At 37.4% G+C, this 13,124-nt stretch overlaps 1 long non-coding RNA gene across 1 annotated transcript in view; it reads left to right on the forward strand.

Annotated features, from left to right (window-relative positions):
* Positions 1-803: 803 nt before the first annotated feature.
* Positions 804-13,124, forward strand: part of LOC101750715 — a 424,944-nt gene continuing 412,623 nt past the window's right edge. The window contains exon 1 of the long non-coding RNA XR_005862065.2: positions 804-849. This is a non-coding gene — a long non-coding RNA (uncharacterized LOC101750715). The remainder of the gene's footprint in view (positions 850-13,124) is intronic.

Genomic DNA, 13,124 nt, shown 5'->3' on the forward strand with positions numbered 1-13,124 from the left:
TTAGATCACTTCTGAAAATGCTTCTCAAGTTTAAGATTCAACACATGACCAGATCTTTGAGGCTCAGAAAGCCTTTGGTGAGATTTATGTGCTTTTATTAATGGAGATATAGAAAAACTATTTTCCTAGTTTTCTGTCGCTTTAAAAGGCAGAAGATATAGGTGGTGAGTCATGGGGGAGTTTAGCTATGATAAGTTACTAAAATGCATTTTGGCAGAGGATCTGTTGTGAAACAAGTCTTCACTCCTTTTTCAAAGTGGTCATAGTTTCCATTTCAAGGCAAGTCAGATAATAAAAGTAGTGGGCAAAGAGAATTAATGTGTATCTGAAATACTTTAATTAAAAATAATAATTATAAAGGACCCTTGGTGCCCATGAACTCCTATTTTCTTACTGTTGACTGATTTTGCTAAACTTTACTCCCACAGCAAATTATGTTGCCTTTCTCTTACATTTCACGTTTGATTGCTGAGAAACTGTGAAGCAATTTCAATGGGAATTCTGCGAAAAGAATAACAGCTCTGTTTTTCATTTAAACACCATTCATTTAAACACCATTTAAAGATAGCAGGTTTATTTCAGGGATTTTAAAATAAATAATTTCATAATAAAGATCCCATCTATCCTATTGTATACCAAGAATTAAACAGTTTGAATGATATGTGGTTGTAGTGGAAATGCTGTCATGGCTTGAACCAGTGATTGAGCACCTGGTTGGAAAGCAGAGCCAACCTGGGGGATCTCAGGTGCACGTGATGCACCAGAACTCATTTAAGGGTTGGTAGTAGAGGCAGGGGTATCTAATCTAGAGATCCCTGCCTACCTGAGGACCTTGCAGGCCTTCCAAAGGTAAGCAGCCTTTTTTTTTTTCCCCCTCCCACTTATTTCTGTGCCTATTGCTACCACATCTAAGCAGATTCTCACTTGCTGTAGCTTAAGACCTTGCTGCTCTGCCATCTTGCTAGACTTTCTATTGCATTACAGTGGTGGACTGTCTCTTGAAAGCATGTAGTAAATGATGACATCCAAAAAATTAAAATGCAGCCTTGGTATAGTCAGTATTCAAACAGAATGATTATAGCGCCATTTGTAGATATGAAATCACTTCCTGTGCAGGCTTTGCGGGTGATCACAGGTTTGTATGCAAACACCTGTTTTAGTCCCTGTTCTGGAAGGCCATGCATCTTGTAGAACAGTCTGCTATCTGTGCTCTGAGGAATGCTTTCTGTTGGTAGGGTAAGCAAATTGCCTGCAAGCTGTTTCTTTCGGAAGCCTGCTCGTCCTTGCTGCCAATAAAACGAAGTTACAGTTGTCTTTGTTGTTTGATGTGCATCCATTAAGATTGCTTTTCTCTGAATCTGTAACTCTAGGACAAACTGTAATTTTACCTTAATTTATAGTGATTCATGTATTCTAAATGACAATCCAGAATGATAAGGGTTCTGTTAAGAGAGAGGGACTGACTGTGAAACTGTTCTTACTAAGAAACTTTAAAAATAAAGTATGCTGCTGTGGATATTAAGGTTTATGAGAGGGGCAGTAGTTGCTCTCAGAGCAGTAGTTTTTAGAAGAGGGTTGTGGCTCATTTATCACAGCTTACTGAAAACATTGATAAAGCAACAACTGGTTTAAGAACGATGTTTTCTTTTTGTTACGTGTTCAGTAAGGTAGGGAAAATGGCCCAAAACAAATCTGATACGATCAAAAACTTTTTCCTCCATGTCTTGAAGAGTATCTAAACAAAGTGACAGCCTTCAAGTAATATGACTACTTTTCTTTTTTTTTTAAATTATTTTTATTATTATTTTTTGCATGTATGTGTGTTTTCTAACTTCTTTATGCAAAAAATTGTTGCGCAAGAAAATGAATATTGTGGGGAAACTGAAGTCCTTAATGATTACAAACTTTGGCATTTCTTAACTTCAAACTTGACAGGACATTGATGTGCTTAAGTCTTGGAGGAAGTTTGTGCATGATTATAATTTTATTGCTTGGAATGGCGTATGCTTAGAATTTGAGGCTCTTTTCAGTAAGAGAAGAGGTGGCAGAATAATACAGGGCTGATTGTCTGTCTTCAGGTGCTTCTGCTGTGAGATTGAGCAAAAGTGAGTTTTGGGTACTCAAGCAAGGAGGAAAGGAGGAATTGCAGGTGTTCGAGGGGGAAAGGAATGGCAATGTCATTCCATTCATGTATCTGCAAGCACAAAATATACTTTATTGCAAAAAAAAAACCAATAAGAAAAAAATATTTTTTTTCTTAGTGTCATTCTGTGTTAGAACATAAACTTGCAGTTGATTCAGACTCGAAGACAAATCTTAAACCACAGAGCATATGTGAGAGTTATTGTGATCAAACACTGTTGATCCAAAACCTATTCTTGAGTAGCTTTCAAATATTCCTATCTTATTTCATGAGAGAATCAGTCTGTTCTCAGTGTATTTTTTGACATGCAAAATAGTCAGACTTCTTAGGGACGGACTGCCATATTTTCAACATGAGATATATCTTCATTATTGTGGGTAGGACATTCACAGAACGGTCACAGAATCAAACTGGTGAAGTTCAAAAAGCTCTGTCTCTGTCTCAAAGTTTTCTCATTTTTGTTTGGCTGAAGCAAAGAGCCTACATGTATCCAGTTGTGTTTAAATTCTTATTTGGACTGAATCATTACAATAAAAGCACATAATCAGATACTGTCAAAGGACATAAGAAAAGTGTTATTCTCTGACTCCATTTTTTAAAAACAACTTGATAAAAGAATGCAGCTATTAAAAAAATTAATAATTATTTAGAACTCCACATATACTTTAACTCATTTGATTTTTATAGAGTAATAGTTTTTAATCTCCATTGCAGAATCTGAAGAGTACCTGTTACATACTGGTAAATTAGTTGTCAATCCCTTGGGCAGTATATTTTAATATCAGTATTATATGGTAGATGATATAAATCTTGTGTACGGTATTATTAGCTTAGGCAGCTGCTGACTTAAAAAGGCCAGTTTAACAAGTCACCACTGTATTATGTTTAATTAGGTACAGTTTATATAATGAGGTGTTCAGTTCTAATGGAAAGACATGCTGTGAGCAGCACATCTGCAGGAATAACTATTACAATCAGCATTGCAGAGACCCATGGAACTGCAAATTAGACTTACTTATCTAGAAATAAATTACATCCCAACGCCTTCATAAAGCTCATTAATTAATTCCACTGGCATAAAGGTCTTTTTCTTAATTTCATGTTCCATTAGCATAATAAACACAATTTGAGTTACAACAGTATGATCAGTTTAATGGATGCTATTTATTTTAGTTTTTTATTTAAAGTCCCGGTAACATAGAATTAACATCAATATGCTGTTTGGTCCTTTATTAAAAATTCCCATAGGATAACCAACACAGATGTTCAATACAGCATCATATATTTGCTGCATTTTATGACTTCACTAATTGGCCATATGGAAAGGTGTTGCTTGGGTTTATTTTTTTTTTAAATCTGATAAATTATAAGGATTGTAATAGTCACAATTGGTTAGTATGTGAAATTGGATAGGTTAATATACACTGCATTCCAGGAACAAACAAGAGTAAACAAAGTTTTTATGTACATTGATTAGTTGTAAATAGTACCAATATACTTCACAGTATATTAAAATCAGTTTCACTAATGTGTAGTTCCTGAGATAATTATAATTGTTTAATTTATGCAGACACTATCTAATCAGAAGAAAATGTTAGCAGCTATTTCTTTAGTCACAGTTAGGTTACAGACAACCCTATTGTTGTTCCATTTAGTTTTTCATGAGCCCCACGCTTCATGATAAACTGCACTGTTAAGAATGTTTATGATGAGATGTTATGTTACTAGAGCAAAGAGGTTTCATTGTCTGCTCAGCTACTACTTGTTAATCTGAATGGTGTCAATATGTTATGCTTTCTTAACTTTTGCTAGACTAGGAAAATGCCTTAACAAATTTTGTTTTTACTGTATGTCGCTATTTCTGTCGTCATCTTGGTGTATGTATTTCCTAAATCTCGTCTCTCATGTTGTTTTTCCATTTCCTAGTTTTCTATTCCTACTGCATTTAGTATGGATGACTATTGCTGCAAATATCTTTCTGTCTGTAATACAACCACCTTCCCATGTTGCACAGTGATTTTGGGTAGTTCTTGTATGTCATATAAATACATCATTTGATTTTTCACATATAAACTGATTTCTGTCATTGCAGTGTAATTTCCCTTTCTATTTTTCTCTTACTTTCCAAAATCATCTGAACAGAAGCCATCTATCTCTGCTAGTGTGATTTCCTTCTATTATGTGACCTCCATTATACAGTATCAGAAAGAGCTGTACCAGAGCAGATGAGGACGAGTTGCCTAATTTCAGTGTGTATGGTCTGTATGGGTTTACACATACACAAATACAGAGTTCTCAAGGGTTATGTGAAAACATTTTCCTTTAAAAAAGGCTCTGTAGCTCGTTGCATTTTTAATACTCTCAGCTACACGCAGACACATACCCTTGGGGTTTTTGGTTTGAGACTGTCGTTTTTTTTGTTTGTTTGTTTTTTTAACAATTCTTTTTCATAATGCTAACAGCTGGAATTTTTAAGGCTTTTAAACATGTAACTAATCTTAAGAATCACTTTTTATCTTGAAATTTTGGTCTATATCATAAATGGAAATTGTCTAGTGATATACAGAAAAAGAAGTAACCTTTAGTGTGATCCCTTGTCAGTGACTCAGAGCTGTAGGAAACACTGGTTGCACACAGCAGTGAATGACAAAAGAATCATTATTTTCAGATGTGGCAATGTTATGGGTCCTAAGACACACGTCAGAAAAGAAGATTGTGTTGAAGGACAAAGCTAACATTATTATAGCTACATTGTCTGTGAAAATAGTAAAATATTTTCATGCACTACATAGCTACGCTATGTGAAGAGGAAAGAGGTGAAAATGGGGTTGATTCCATCTCATATTGCAGAAATGAGAACTTGAAAAGCCTGTGCACTTTTGAATGCTCATACAGGTATTTAAGAGGTACAAGCCAAAAATCTACATTATGGGTTTTCCAACAAATACAAAATAATGCCAGATCCTAGCTTTTTGCAAATACTCAGGCTAAATCTAGTTAGGCTATACATGACTATTCATCTTTCTTTATCAGCCTAAGGTGACCACTGTCCAAATTGTATGGGCATGCATATGCTGAATTTTCTCAAGTGGCAGTGAACTCTGTGAGGTTGTAGACTGAATGTGTGTAGGACAGAGGGGGAGGCAGGTACGTGGAAAATATTGTCAGATACTGATTGAGATGATGGTACCTCTTACTGAATTGCTATGAAGGAGTGAGTTGAACAGTATGAGGATTATGCAGCCATCTGTAGAGCTTTATGCAAACTCATTAGCTTGTTACGTCTTGCTTAAACTTACCTCCTGATGCTATGCTGCAAGTGCAGCTTTGCTATATGGTCTTCCATTTGAAGGAAGTCAATGAGAAGATGAAACCACATTACTTTATAGCTGCTTCTCCAGAGCTATTTCTGTGTTTTATCTTGGTAAAGAAACATTTGATTCCAGATTTACCTACAAAGCTATATCCATAATGGCAAGTAACTAGCATAGGAGATGTTGGGAAATCTTTTACCCTAACTTCACAGCACCTATCAGCCCATACAAAGCTGAGATTTTTGGATTTCCTGCGTTGGGTATGTGACAGCTATTTTTTTTCCTCTTCTGTTTTCAGTCACAGGCAGCACTATTCTGTCCCCACTTGCACTGTGCAGCTGAACCTCAGGTACTGGATACTGGTAGCTAGAATCTAGATGCTACTAGGATTGAGTGCTGGGCCTCGAGTGAAATGCACTCAACAGTTGTCTTTGGTCCGTGGGATTACAGCTAACAGAGAGAACTAGTTCTTCCTGTCAATACTCATGCACCTGACTGGTTCCTTCTTGGAACCTGAGAGGATGGAGAAAGGACGGACAGCACTCTGGGAATAAATAAGAATTTTCCATTGAGCAAGTCCTAAGGCACATCAGAAGGAGATGACTGTTCATTGAAGGGCAATGCTAACATTACACTATCACACTGCTTGTTGTCACCCTTTGAGGGAAAGTATTCTGATGAAGGGCTTACGGGAAGGAATAGGGAGAAACTATAATATAACAAATGTTCTTCCATATAGTCTTAGTAGTCTTCTGAGATAATTGAATTCTTTTTGGTGTCTGGTTGGGAATCAGCAGAGAATTATTCTACTTTGTGTGCAACAGATTTGTGGTTTGAGACTGACATGAGTTTAAACACATGATGTTTATTGTGTGAACTGTAGGTTCAGTGAAAATGAAGGGTGCCTCTTCTGTTTGAGATACTGCAGTATGACTATATAATTCTGTTCAGTAAAATCCTTTTTTGTTGTCAGTATTACTTATGAGTAAAGTTTGTTCTGTTCATTGTCTTTTGGATTTACTCAGTTTAAGTGAGATCTTTGTTTAGGGGCTTTTGAGAATGGAAGATGTGATGCAGACTAGAACACAGCTGACTCCTTACTAATGATCTAGCCCAGGTGAGGAACTGAAGATGACTGCTCAGGGAAATCTGGAACTGCATGTTTAAACAAACCATTGTGTTCCAAAAACCCCAGTTTGAAAATAAACATGCCCTGTTAGGTTGTTTTTGTTTGTTTGTTTTTTGTCTGTGTACATGTGCTAGTGGCTTAGAATAGAACAATACATCACAGAAAAGCATTGCTACAGGTATCACTTCACAAGCATGGCTTTTCCGTGGAAAATTTGACTTGGGAAGAGGCAAATTGCTGTTAACTTCAGACAGAGCCCAATTATACAAAACATACTATTGAGTCAGCACTGAATAAAACACTTTTGCTGCATATATTTTGTGATTCTGTGATGTGCCCAAAAATTGCCTAAATTTAAATGGAAGTTTCCTGTGTTGCCCAGATATAGAAGCTCTAGCTTCTCAAATCTCTCAGCCATATCTAGAAACATCCTGTCCAGCTGATCTTCTAATAAAGAGAAATTAGATGTTTTGATAGTATGAGGAATTAAAACCGGAATTAAAATACTTTATAATGCATCCTTAATACAGACATTGACCAGATGTCAGACTGGTAGAACTGAGTAAAATACTAGTACAGTCAGACATATTTCCAGAAACCATCCAACGCATGTTATTTCTACAGAGTATTACAGATGTTTTACTTGCAGCTCAGCGATAAATATTTAAAGAGTAGAAATATTATTTAGAAAGCTTGCAGGACTACAGGTGTCACTTTCCCTGGTAGAATCTATTTCTCCTAGTAGTTTATATCTTTTATCCTGTAAGTCTTCACTGAATTGTATTTATTACTCTCTACTTACGAGTGCTGTGGTGTGCTGTATTTTGCATGACCTCAAGGAAAAATTATCAAGTACCATGCTTAGGCCTTGGAATTCCGACCAGCAATTGCAGCTTTCTGGTTGTGATCTTTTTTTCCCTGCATTTCCTGCTTAAAAAAGGAGATACTTGTAGGAAAAAAAAGTAAATCATCACACATTAGTAGCACTAATGTTGAATCCACAGACCTTGTGACCTTTTCTATTTGTTTAAATAGCCTCTTTTAATTAGTAACAAATACTATTGCACTCAGATAAACATTAGTGATGATCTAAACCAGAACCTTTTAAGCAAAGGATTTGTAGAAATTTAATACATATAGCTGAACTCAACTTCTTTAGGAAGTTGCTTTGTTCTTGTCATAATGCTTGAAGTTAATGGACAACTAAAATAGAAAGGCTACATGTGTCATACACTGAGTGAAAAGGACTCACTAAAAGCCATTAGCGTCCAGAAAAGAAAGACACAGGCAGAAATTATATTGCTTCCAGATGAATCCTAACTATTCCCCAAACTCAGTATTAGTATGACAGGCAAGAGGCAGGGCCATTAATCGAAAGGTCAGATAGTGCAATTTTAGCCAGATTTTCTTGATTGAAAAGGCACTGGAAAATTATCTAGAATGCTAGTGTTACTGCATCTACAAAATACTTTTTAAAAACTGTTTTAATGGCTTGATGGTCTAAGTGACAATTCTACCTGTCATACTAAAAGGGAAAGTTAGCTTTCAACACTGCTTATGGTAGAAGTGTAGAAAAGTTGAGTTTAGCTGCATTCTGAAAAAAACTTTTTCTTCAAGAATTTTCTAATGCAATGGAAGTATAAACCTGAAAACCTACTTCTTCTGTTGCTTTCAAACTGATTTAATGTAAGCACTCATAGTTTCTTTAGTACAGCACTCTTGCTAATAGAACTATATTAGCATTTTCTCCTTAACAGTTTTAAAAATAGTAATTTAATAATTAACTCCTCTACATCCTAATTACTGTTTTTTTGTATCAGTTTCATTAATATTTACTTTTCATATAATTATAGTGCATTTCAAAACAGCCTGCTATTGACAATCAAATACTGTGTGCGAAGCAGGTATTTCAATATATGCAATGTGCAAAAATTCCATGGTAGACCATCTGTGTGTTCCTAAGAAAAAAATGTCTCAGACGGTTGTCTTCAATTTTCGGTTGCATATAGTTAAAGGTTTTTGTACTGAAAGCCATGCACTACCTTTTGGTTTGCTATCATAGAATCGTAGAATGGCTTGGGTTGGAAGGGACCTCAAGGATCATCAAAATCCAACCCCCTGCCACAGGCAGGGCCACGGACCTTCACATTTAATCCTTGATCAGGCTTCCCAGGTCTCCATGCAACCTGGTCTGGAACACCTTCAGCGACAGAGCATCCATATGTTTTGCTGTAACAGGTGACAAGGAGGCGTGATTATTGCTTTATATAAAAACTTATCATTTTCTCATTTTGTTCACAAATGTTATGTACAACTATGGAAGTACAGTTCTGAGGGAGGAAGACTAGATGTGCAGTCAAGTAGTGATATGTTGTCAACTGTGTTAGCACGAGGAGAACCATTTTAAGATGTGTTATGTAAGAGGTCAGATAAAGTCATCCAGTGATGACTTTTACTTCATTAACGTGCACTCTATTATTTTTATGGATGAACTTTCTGAAACTTCCATTTCATTGTATTAGAATATAAATGCTCTTTATTAGTAATAGTTAATTGTTCTGTACTGATGTATTCAGGACCAAAATAGGAAAAATGTAGGTGTACATGCCGATGTCGTGCTTACTGAAGTAGTCCTGCTGAATTTTATTGCAAATAGTGATGTAACGTAGGTGGATGAATTGTGCTCATGGTGTGCGCAAACACCCTTTTAGAAAACAACTCCCCTTTACGCCCCTTCTGTGTAAATAACAGCATTTTTTTTACTTTGAATTAAAGATATGACTTCTACACTCTTGATACAGTCATAATTCCCTTTATGCCCAGATATTATATCATCAAAGGAAAAAAAAAAGTGTGTTCTTTCTTCCTCCTAGTGCTTGCCAACTTAAGAGATTTTGTTGCTGGTCTAATGTTCTCAGAAGAGAACCTATGACTACACTGTATGGAACTTTCAACTGAAAGGCTTGTATTGTCTTCCTTTTTATTTCTTAGGCAACTTTCCATCAGTGCAGTGACATTAAAAGAGAGGGCCAGTGCACGGTGTGTCAGAAGCAAATACTGTTTTCAGATATGTAATGCTTTCTTTTCCCTTAGTTCTTATTTATCCTAAATAAATTTATGACTCGTCTTGAGACTGTAATCAATCTAATGTGACACTATAATCAATTTTATGAGTTACTAAGCAACAATAAATGTCAAATGGCAACTGAGGACACTCAGCACCCTGCAGGGCTGGGCCCATAGTGCAAATTGATGTTTAAAGAATAAATCATGATAGTTTTAAAATTCATAGTATAGTAGTTTAAATCGCTAGATTTCATTATGAAGTTGTACTTAAACATGTGGAAAAGAAACGCTACATGACAAGGTGTACATAAGAATATATCTTCATTTCATGAGATACAGTGACTACACTGGGCAAATGATGTACTGTTAAGATTCATTTCTTGATTTTTTTTTTTTAATTTTTTTTAGATAATGCCTTAATGACAGTACTTTACTCGCTTATAGCTTGGAAAGCACTTCAAATCCATGCATATTGGATACAGAAGACAAGCCTGCAGGTTTCAGTGTGTATCTCATTTTCACGTGACAGATTAACTTGTTACTACTTGATTATAATTAGGTACTTGATTTTCATCAACAATAATTTCTAAGTGAAGCACTTTATGTTTTTAAAGTAGAGCTTTTTAAATACTGTGTAATTTCAGCTGAGAACATCAACTTCTGTGCCTCAGTTTACTTATCCATGCTCTGATTTACCAACTTCAAATATGATATCTGGTGTTAAAAATTTAGATTTAGCATTTTAAGCCCCAGTTGATCTTAGAAATAATTTGAACTTGTCCCCCTGTAGTATGGTATAGTGACCTTTGAAATCCTAATACTATAATTGTTGTTTTATATCTTAAGAAAACAACAGTACATTTTCTCACATCTTCTCTTTTCACTCATGTACAATAGTGTGCCTTCTATTTAAAACTGTTATACAATTCTAATTTCAAAATCACATTTGTCTGAGTCCCTAACTTCTGAAGAACTACCAAGTATTAAAGGATCGAAGCTTAATCTGTATAGAGTCTTTTGATTCTCTTACTGCGATCTTTTCTAATTGTGCCCTCTGTATCTGTTGTAGTTTTTGTGAAAACAGGAGGCTTTATTTTAAGAGCGACCAACAGATTTATAATATCTGTGTGTGTGTACATGCCTGTGTGTTTGTATGTATGTATATATGTATGAGAATCTTGTACTCTCTCAGATAGAACATGTGGAAATCTTGCCAAGAGTACTGGTTTGCTGGCTTTTGCTACTACATGTATGAGTAACCTCAAAACTAATGATAACATGTGAATACATGGAAGGTCACTAGCTGTACTTTAGGGGTGTCTGAAGGCCTAGCATTGGTCTCGATGATGAGACCAGAAACTTTGGTGGTGCTACTCTCACAGGATAATAGGGAAGGGACGGAGAGACAAAATCTACCCCAAAATTGTGACACAGTATAGGAAAAGTGATGGAGAGGGAACCTCTCTTAAGAAACTTGTATTCTGAGATGTGGATGCCAGCAAAAAAGATCTAGGTAGAGTTTGACAAAGGAAGCTCTGCATGTCTCTACGTATTATTCATTTCAAAAGAGTTGAGGGATTGAAAGAGATGTCTTAAGTGGTCAGTAGATACTCATTGCCTGAGATTTGTATTTATTTTTTTAGTTTTTTAAGCCATACTTTCTGTGAGGGATTGTAATACAGCAATAGCTTCATTCTCTAGCAGTAACACTGGTGGAGATAACTATTTTGGATTCTTCACAGAAGCACCTGCCAGTTATACACAGCATTTTCCTTTTCACAGAAGCTTTCATTTCAAATTCTGAGAGCTGAACGTGGAACCCAGCATGGAGGAGAAGAGATTTTACTATTCCATAAGTCAGTGGGCAGTTGTGGAAGGGACCTTCTTCTCAACATTATCTTATCCATCAGGTAGGTTGGAATTCATAAATGTAGGGTCTCCTGGCAGCTTAATCAACACCGTAACTGTTTTAAAGACAGTTATACGAAGAACATGAAGCCCATCTTTTGTTTATTGGGACCCATGCTTGCTTTATCAGTGCTATCATGACTGGCTGGTTTCTGATTGTGGAAATAAACATACCATTCTGTGTCCTTACCCAGGACCAGAAAAGGGAGAAATCAGCATGGGCAGGGACAGCAACCCCAACTGCCTTGTCAGTAGTAAAGACTTCTTTTTATTTCTTTCTAATTAATATTTTTATTTTCTCTCAGAAGCAGACTGAGAGATAGATGTTGGACTCCCAGCCCTCTGATCTGTGCCTGGCGGTGGGTGCTGGCCTAGTGACGCCGCTGTGGCAGACTCTTGTGGGGTGGGGGCGTGTCTAGGGGGTTGCTGTGGGTCTTTCTCTTCAGGGGGTGCCGGAGCCCCCCAGGGGAGCGATCTCTGCCCTGGGTGGAGGGACCTGCTGCCTCTGCCTGCTCCGTCTCCTCTTCTGAGGGCAGAATGGCAGTGGTGGTGTACCCGGGACCCCCGTGAAGAACACCAGGGAGCTCCTCAGTGCTGGAGCCTGGAGGGCTGAGAGAGTGGCCTGGGCTAGAGGCAGGAGGACTCTGATGGCAGGCAGTGGGGCTGAAGGTGGTTGTGGGGCTGTCCTATTGCCCTACTGCAGCACGGGCGTCCTGGCTTGTCCTGCTGCTGGTGGAGCTCTGGGCCATACATGACTGTAACAGTGGTGATAAACCTCTTCACAAAGGGCACCATATGGTCCTTGTGGAGTGGCTGCAGCCTCTGTAATAAGGCCACCTGGTTGAGTCCATGTATGCAAAGGAAGCCTATGATGGTGCACTGTCCTTCAAACACAACCCATCTATAGTCACAGATCCTCTTGATCTCTTCTTGGAGCCACTGTAGCAGGGGTTTGAGGTCTTCTGGATGTTCTTCAAAAAAGGCAGCGCAGACCTCATATGGGAAGCTGTGCTCAGGATGCGGGAGCACGGGCTCTGCAGACACCTGCTCACCCTGCAGGCCATAACCTGTGCATGCTGTGAGCTGCAGTACAGAAGATTCAAAGTAATCGTCACCTGACTGCACTGAATATTGGATGGCCCTGATCTTGTGCCTACATGAGGCACATCTCAGCATCTTCTTGGCCCATGAGAACACACAGCTGTAGCAAAGTTGGTGGAGACAGGGGGTCACGTAGGTGACATCATCCCGACTTTGACAGACAGGGCAGGTCCATTCTGATGGCTGGCTGAATGCTTCTTAAAATTACATAATTTACTTCCAGAACTATATATACGGATAGTTTATCTTGATTCTCACCTGCAACTACTGAAAATTAAAAATAAGTACAATTTTCTTAATTTTCAACGTTTGTTGAACACTTATCTGTTGTTTCATCTCCTTAGCATATCTTGTGAACTGCCTATGGGATTCTGTGTATGCTAGTATAGTTTAGATTAAAATGATTTTCTGATTGTGATGATTGCTGAAAAGAGCCTAACTGCTATTGAAGATGGTCAGTTTC

The sequence above is a fragment of the Gallus gallus genome, chromosome 8 (assembly GCF_016699485.2).
Source record: "Gallus gallus isolate bGalGal1 chromosome 8, bGalGal1.mat.broiler.GRCg7b, whole genome shotgun sequence".
NCBI lineage: Eukaryota > Metazoa > Chordata > Aves > Galliformes > Phasianidae > Gallus > Gallus gallus.